The following is a 9,229-nucleotide window of genomic DNA, read 5'->3' as shown; positions in this document are numbered from 1 at the left end:
AACTAGTAAAAACTCTTGAAAACACTGTTTTCTATGAGTGCTTTTTTCAAAGCATTTAGTCCTTTATGCAGATTTCCTTGCTTTCGTTGTGGGCATTTGAAGACTTCACCTTGTTTTTGTATGTAAATTGAAGAGAAACTGTTGGAATTTACTCTCAAGTTCAATATGACCTTCTTTCCTATTACATTCATGGATTACTGTTATTAGGTTGTGTGCTTTTGGATTTAAGGTTTAACATTTTCATGTAACTTCCTTCTCTAGCTCTACATTCCCATTTAAAAATGTAGGATGGATGTTCAACTACTAGAAGCCAAAAGACCAAGAGAAAGAAGAGATGAATTAGTTTTTTTTTCTTGTGGCACTAAAAAGATGACCTACAGTAAGTCACTTATCCTCACCTGTAGCAAAAATAACCTAGTTATTACTTCTAAAGTTTAAGATGCAATATGTCATAGATCTGGTTTCCAAACTACATAGTGAGGATTTTGCTTGTGTTTTTAATTATGTTGTGTATTTAACTATATTATTCTTCAGACTTCTTGACAGTATGGATGTGAAAAAGCAGTTCATTAACTTTTTAATACTGGTGGTACTGTGCTACAGTGTAAGCATAGAATATACTGCTGTAACTACAGTTAGCACAGGGACAGCAAGTACAGTATCAGGTCTTTCTTTCTTAATCCTTAATAATAAGCATGGTGTGGCTGAATACTTTTGGAAACAAGTTTTAAGGCAGCTTATTAGGCACCTTTGAAAAGAGTTACAGAAAACTATCAGAGGCTGTGAACTCTGAATTTGGATATTTGCTTTTTTGCTATTAAAACCAAATTTTGAATACAACAGATATTCAAGCAAACAACTTGTTCCACATTGATAATGTTTTAAGTGCATTGTATTGTATTCCATGCAAATGATGACCCAGATGCAACAGTCCAAAGTTTCAGCCTCAATATGAATGGTTATAGAATTATTGGTTAATTTACTTGAAAAAAATAAGAATTGGCCAAGTGTTAATATAGCACTTCCTTTGAAAAACCTCCCCCACAAATGAAGCATTAAATGCGCAAGAAAGGAAAGTAGTAGCTTACTAAGGCAATGTAATGCAGACCTAGTGAATATTTGCTATTGTATTTTTAAACAAAATTTGTATTTTAAGACATCTAACAGGAGAACATTTTTTTTCTTTAGTTTTATAGAAAAAGTAGAAATCTATTAGAATGAACCTGAGTTTTCCATTCTACTACAGAATCAGAACAGTTGTCATTGTGAACCTGAGGCTACTTAAGTGACCAAGCCATGCTTCAGGTTTATTCAGTGTTCAGTCTAGGATAAAGCTTATTTCCTAGCATTCTGGATTTATAGAGTATGTACTAAAAAAACCCCACTTAAATGCCAGACAGTTCCACTCTAATCTAAATGATAGAAAGATAATGACTGACAAATTATTTAGGTAACTGAAATACTTTGCAAGTTTCCTTTAATGTGCTTCATCAAACTTGTAATTAAAAAATACTTTAATATTCAAGATATGATGATCAAGGGCTAAACAGGAATAGGATTTGAAGGGAGTACCCCTGGAAGCTGCCCCTGTCTAGCTATGTACAGTGCAAATAACACCCATCAACTTCATGACACTTGGGATTTGTCTGCAAAGCGTGTTACCTACCGTACCAGTCCAGTTTAATCTCCAGAAGGTTGTAAGTTAAAATAAATCCACATTGTTAAGTCACATTTTAACAATTGAGTCTCTGGAACAGTCATTCCAGACCAGCAAGGCCATAAAGCTCATGTAGAGAAGAATTTTATAAACTCAGGAATAGGAATGTGAAACATGGATGCTAAGGACCTACCTATCTGTAGCCTTAATGGGAAAACTCTTAAGCCATCTATTGCCGCACTGTAGCTTGAAACTCTTCACACTGCTAAAGGGTCATTAGTCTAAAGAAATTTAGGATACACCCACAATGGTACTGAAGTTAAGGAATCTTAATTACAAGCATAGACAAGCCACATGCCCAGTCTAGTACATATTAAACAAAAATAACCATTTAAATAACTCTTCAACGCCATTCACACAAAAAGAAGACCATGCACTAGTGCTCACTTAAAGCCATTTTATTCTGTTTCTAAAAAACAATGCAGTTGGGATCATATATATTCCAGTAAATTAGGTCAGCAAAGGGGATTGTGGTGGTAGAGTGTTTATCAGCACATTACAGTATTTATCCTACTTACTTCCATAACCATATTCTTGAATAAATGTATAGCACAGGTTCAGTTTCACTTTATGCATGTAGGAGCTGCAGAGAGTTTAGGAAAACGGTCTTCTTTTTTCAAAGTAAGAAACACTCCAGCCATTTCATAAAAATGGAGGTAGCTTTAAACATATAGGATACCAAGTGTCTGAACAGTGCTGTGTGACACAGTTAACTTCCTTTTTTGAGGCAATTTGATTATTTCATAGGGGAACAATGTTATCTGCTGGTTACAACTTCATACAGAGTGCCTGATCTGAAGTCTTCCGATTCAAGCACCACTGTGATACCCTCACTTCAATTCATTTTCAGTAAGGAGTTGAGAGAGAGCTGCTGGATGGGGTACCTGAGGGGCTCAGGAAATCTCCTTTATAACACTTCTGTGACTTAGAGCCCAGAGGTAAGTCTTTAAACTCCTAGGAGTGGCTGTTCCAGCTTTACACTTAGCTCCTCTTCGTGTTACGGTATATTGTCCTGGTTTAAGCCCAGCTGGTAACTCAGAACCATGCAGTCGCTCGCCCACTCCCCCCACTCCCGGAGGAATGGGGAGGAGAACTGGAAGAATGTAACTCCCACGGGTTGAGATAAGAACAGTCCAGTAACTAAGGTATAACCCAAACCACTGCTGCTACCACCAATAATAATAATGATCAGGGAAATAACAAGGGAAGAGAATACAACCACCCGCCAACCGATACCCATCCCAACCTGAGGAGTGATCTAACCCTTCTGGGCTTGACGTGCTGTGGTATGAAATACCTCTTTGATCAGTTTGGGTCAGGTGTCCTGTCTCTGCTTCCTCCTGGCTTCCCCTCCTCCCTGGCAGAGCATGAGACTGAAAAAGTACTTGGTCAAAGTAAGCATTACTTAGCAACAACTAAAAACATCGGTGTTACCAGCGCTGTTCCCAGGCTGAAAGTCAAAACCACAGCACTGCACCAGCTACTAAGAAGGAGAAAAATGACTGCTACTGCTGAACCCAGGACAGTATCCACCCCTTATTCCATACCATTCACGTCATGCTCAGATCCCACATTTTTCAATATACCATCACACTTGTCTCATATACCCACACAAAGAGAAAGATATCATTCCTTAGTGCATGGACCAATCCCTATAAAGCTGCTGAATTCATCCGGTCCATGATGTTGGGCTCCATCTCTTGTAAGTCTTTCAGAGCAGAACAGACAGTGTGCAGTGTTGGATTGTTGCCTGCTGATGACACAGTGGAACTCGTCTGGTCACTGCTGAGCTTGTCTGGTTTCATCAAAGTTCACTCTCTGTTGGGATGATGGTCGGAGGGAAGTCAGGGCCAGTCGCTGGTGACCCGAAGACATCTAGCTGATGGGCTATAAAAGTGCTACATAGCAGGCAACAGCATACAATTGAGTTCATTGGCTGTTTTCCCCTAAAATCAAATCCCCTTGAGGTGTACATCCGACTTCCCCATCTTCCTGCATTACCCACCAAGTATATCCAGGTCCCTGAGCAAAAGCAATCCCATGACTGGGTTTGCCTTTACCTGAAGCAGGAATAACCCAGACTGTCTTCCCCAGCAAATTCTTCATGTGCACCACAGGAACTTTGTCCCCCTCTACAATATGTAAAAGTTCTGACTGGGCTGGGCCAGCCCTGTTGGCAGATCCTCTGGTGTTGACCAACCAGGTGGCCTTTGGTAAGCGTGTATCCCAATGCTTGAAAGTTCCCCCACCCATTGCTCTCAGTGTAGTTTTTAACAGCCCATTGTGCCGTTCGATTTTCCCAGAGGCTGGTGCATGGTAGGGGATGTGATATACCCACTCAATGCCATGCTCTTTGGCCCAAGTGTCTGTAAGGCTGTTCCTGAAATGAGTCTCATTTTGTCTGACTCAATTCTCTCTGGGGTGCCATGTCGCCACAAGATTTGTTTCTCAAGGCCCAGGATAGTGTTCCAGGCAGTGGCGTGGGGCACAGCGTATGTTTCCAGCCATCCGGTGGTTGCTGGCAAGCACGTGGCACTTGCCTGGGCGGGTTGTTGGGAGTGTGATGTAGTCAATCTGCCAGGCCTCCCCATAGTTGTACTTCAGCCATTGTCCTCCATACCAAAGAGGCTTTAACCGTTTGGCTTGTTTAGTTGCAGCACATGTTTCACACTCATGAATAACCTGGGCAATAGTGTCCATTGTTAAGTCCACCCCTCGATCACAGGCCCATCTATATGTTGCATCTCTGCCCTGATGACCTGAAGTGTCATGGGCCCACCGGGCCAAAAATAATTCACCTTTATGTTGCCAATCTAAGTCCATGTGAGCCACTTCAATCTTAGCAGCTTTGTCCACTTGTTGGTTGTTCTGGTGTTCCTCAGTGGCGCGACTCTTGGGTACATGGGCGTCTACATGGCGTACCTTCACCACCAGGTTCTGCACCCGGGCAGCGATATCTTGCCACAGTGCAGCAGCCCAGATGGGTTTACCTCTGCGTTGCCAGTTGCTCTGCTTCCATTGCTGCAACCACCCCCCCAGGGCATTTGCCACCATCCATGAGTCAGTATAGAGATAAAGTACTGGCCACTTTTCTCGTTCATCAATGTCCAGGGCCAGCTGGATGGCTTTCACCTCGGCAAACTGACTCGATTCACCCTCTCCTTCAGCAGTTTCTGCAACTTGTCATCAAGGACTCCATACGGCTGCCTTCCATCTCCGATGCTTTCCCACAATACGGCAGGACCCATCAGTAAACAAGGCATACTGCTTTTCACTTTCTGACAGTTTATTATATGGTGGGGCCTCTTCAGCACGCATCACCTCCTCCTCTGGTGACATTCCAAAATCCTTGCCCTCTGGCCAGTCCATGGTGACTTCTAGAATGCCTGGACGACTGGGATTTCCTATTCGAGCTTGTTGTGTAATTAGTGCAGCCCATTTACTCCATGTAGCATTGGCTGCATGATGTGTAGAGGAGACCCTGCCTTTGAACATCCAGCCCAGCACGGGCAACCGGGGTGCCAGGAGGAGCTGTGCTTCAGTGCCAATCACCCCTGAAGCAGCTCGAACCCCTTCATAGGCTGCCAGTATCTCTTTCTCAGTTGGGGTATAGCTGGCCTCAGATCCTTTGTATCCCCGACTCCAAAAGCCGAGGGGTCGACCTCGAGTCTCCCCTGGAGCTTTCTGCCAGAGGCTCCAGGTAGGACCATTCTCCCCAGCTGTGGTGTATGGTGCATTTTTTACCTCTGGCCCAGTTCGGACTGGTCCAAGGGCTACTGCATGAACTATCTCATGTTTAATTTGCTCAAAGGCTTGTTGTTGCTCAGGGCCCCATTTAAAATCATTCTTCTTCCGGGTCACATGATAGAGAGGGCTTACAATTGAACTGTAATTTGGGATGTGCATTCTCCAGAACCCCACAGCACCCAAGAAAGCTTCTGTTTCTTTATTAGTCGGTGGAGACATTGCTGTTATTTTGTTGATCACATCTGTGGGGATCTGGCAATGTCCATCTTGCCATTTTATTCCCAAAAATTGAATCTCCTGTGCAGGTACCTTGACCTTACTCCGTTTTATGGCAAAACCAGCTTTCAGCAGGATTTGGATTATTTCCCTCCCTTTCTCAAAGACTTCTTCCGCTGTATTACCCCACACAATAATGTCATCAATGTACTGCAGGTGTTCTGGAGCTTGCCCCTGTTCCAGTGCATTCTGGATCAGTCCATGGCAGATGGTAGGGCTGTGTTTCCATCCCCGGGGCAGTCGGTTCCAAGTGTGCTGGACGCCCCTCCAAGTAAAAGCGAACTGTGGCCTGCACTCTGCTGCCAAAGGAATTGAGAAGAATGCATTGGCAATATCAATCGTGGCATACCACTTGGCTGCCTTTGACTGCAGTTCACACTGAAGTTCTAGCGTGTCCGGTACAGCAGCACTCAATGGTGGTGTGACTTCATTCAGGCCACGATAGTCTACTGTTAGTCTCCACTCTCCGTTAGACTTTCGCACTGGCCATATGGGGCTATTAAAGGGAGAGTGGGTCCTGCTGATCACTCCCTGGCTCTCCAGACTACGGATCAGCTTATGGATGGGAATCAGGGAGTCTCGGTTGGTGCGATACTGCCGCTGGTGCACTGTTGTGATCGCGATTGGCACTTGTTGTTCTTCAACCTTCAGCAACCCCACAACAGAAGGACCCTCTGAGAGACCAGGCAAGGTGGACAGCTGCTCAATTTCCTCAGTCTCCAAAGCAGCAATACCAAAAGCCCATCGGTACCCTTTTGGGTCTTTGAAGTACCCTCTCCTGAGGTAGTCTATGCCGAGGATGCATGGAGCCTCTGGACCAGTCACAATGGGGTGCTTTTGCCACTTCCTCCCAGTCAGGCTGATCTCAGCCTCCAGTACAGTCAACTCTTGGGATCCTCCTGTCACTCCAGAGATATAGATGGGTTCCACCCCTTGACAGCTTGATGGCATCAGGGTACACTGTGCACCGATATCTACTAGAGCCTTATACTTCTGTGGGACTGATGTGCCAGGCCATCTGATCCACACACTCCAGTAAATCTGATTGTCCTCTACCTCCACCTGACTGGAGGCAGGGCCCCTCTAGCAGTCATCACAACATTGGTCACTTATGTCTTGTAGAAAGGGATTAGTCTTCTTTAGCACAAGATCTGGAGTAAAATCAGCTCTTCCATTCTGTCTGGGAACCTGCTCACCAGAGACTGAAGCTGCAGCTTTCATGGGATGATCATCCTTGACCTTTGTTCTTTTCAATTCACGCACCCATTCCTCCAGAGCTGAGGTAGGTTTTCCATCCCACTTTCTCACGTCTTCTCTGTGATCCCACAGGTAAAACCATAGGGTGGCCTGTGGCATATACCTCCTATATCTTCTCTCTCGAGCAGCAGGATGCCTTTTGTTAATAGCTGAGACGTGGGCTGGTACACGAGGAGCTGGATAAATCAGATACATAATCTCTCAATTGTTTGAACTCCTGGGACAGTTTCTCCACAGATGAAATCATGGAAGGGGTGACACTGTCTTCGAACTCTCGGAGCTGACGAATCACTTCATCTGCTGTTGGTGGTGCTACATCATGCCAGGTTATTGATGCCAATGAGTGGGCATATGATTATGGTGCACTCTGTGTAAATTTTCACCACATGGGTCATGTACATTCAGCTTCATCTGGATCTACAGATGCATTCCCAGCATCTGGCCTACGACAGATCATCTCTACAATGGCTGATGCCCTCACAGACTGGATGCCTTTCTCTAAAGTAGTCCACTTGGCCGAGCAACTCATAACATCGTCCTTGTATGGAAACCTTTCTTTCACAGCTGCCAAGAGCCGCCTCAAAAGGCTCAGGGAGCATTTCTCTTTTGCAATTGCTTTGTCAATTCCCCTTTTCCTGGCAAGTGATCCCAGCTGCTTAGCTTCCCTACCTTCTAATTTGTGACCGTCGGCCCCATTGTCCCAGCATCGGAGCAACCAGGTGATGATGTGCTCCCCTGGATGATGGGTAAAATCTTTTTGCATACCCCGTAGCTCGGTTGAGGTTCAAGGTTGAGCAGTCACTTCTTCTTCCTCTTCCTCTGACTCATGTAATAATAACCGTTGTTCAGATGCTGTTCCGTGTAGTAAGCGCATTGGTTCTTCATCTTTCTTCACTGTACGGGTTGCTTTTTGTGCCTCTCGTTCGCTTTTCCCCTTGCGTACAGGGCAACCGATATTGGCACGAATTGCTCCTCTGGTTTAGCTGCAGTGATTATCACTGTGGTTGGAGTGTCTGCAGTGTCTGCCACTAGGGTTGGAGTGTCTGCAGTATCTGTTGTCGGGGTTTGTGCAGCCGCTGTGCTTAAGTGTTTGAGTACCACCAGCAGCTGCACTGTCTGTTGCTGTCAGTTTGAGTAGCTGCTGTACTTGTCACTGGGGGTGGTGTAGTTGCTGTACTTGAAGTAGCTGCATTGTCTGCTGCTTTGCCAGCAGATCCAGAGATACCTTCCCTTTGAAGGTGTTGGATAGTGTTGAATGGGGCTCTGTAAGCATAGGCCAAGCCCCAGCATGTTGCCATGATTCATCACTCTGGTATGACCAGGATGACAACACACCTCATTTAAGTGTTTTACTAATTTTTCTGGATTTTGCACTTGTTCAGCGGGGAAGTTCCAAAGCACTGGAGGGGCCCACTGGCCTAGATACTCACCCATACTATCCCACACACCCTGCCACTCATGACTGTCCAGCCTTGGGGAAAATCTCTTGGTCCTCCTGTATCGTCATCTAACCCTAGATAAGACCCAAACCCGACTCTGCTTAACTTTCGAGATCAGACGAAATGGTCTTGGGTAAAACACACTCTATACGTGTGCCAACATGGTGATCCCCATCACAATCAGCAGGCAGGTCTCAAGGGTACCCAAAGGCCATTCAAAACCTTCAGAACTCTCAAATGATGCTGTAAACAGTCTGGTGAGGGGGCTGGGGGTGTAAGGAAATGTCTCCTTCATAGGCTGACCACCCAAGGAGGGAAAAAAAGATGTGTAATTGCTAAACACTTCCATTATATACCTCCCAAAGTATAGAGATGATGACCACACTGGGAATGCAAGCCAGCCCATGTTTCACGATCAATGAGTCTATTGTATTACAAGTCATTACCATAAAGTACAGCGAAACAAGAACATTAGCCCAGGCCCCCCTGCCAATAAACACTAAAACAGCAAATACCGCCCGTAAGTAAGGTATGACATGCTGAAACTCTGAGATCAAGAGCAACAACTTTGAGAGCCAATAAATCAGCACTGTGATGAGTTGACTATTAATTCAAAACAATGAATGCTTATCACAAATACGATTAGACACACTCTGGTCAGATCTGTCGTTATCTCAACCTTTCGTGCCTCACATTGGGTGCCACAAAGAACAGTTGTGGTTTAAGCCCAGCCAGTAACTCAGAACCACGCAGCCGCTTGCTCACCCCCCTTTCTTCCTCTCCCCACTCCTGG

This window comes from Psittacula echo (genome assembly GCF_963264785.1).
Source record: "Psittacula echo genome assembly, chromosome: Z".
NCBI lineage: Eukaryota > Metazoa > Chordata > Aves > Psittaciformes > Psittacidae > Psittacula > Psittacula echo.
The sequence above is the reverse complement of the archived record's forward strand: the minus strand, read 5'-3'. Positions refer to the sequence as shown.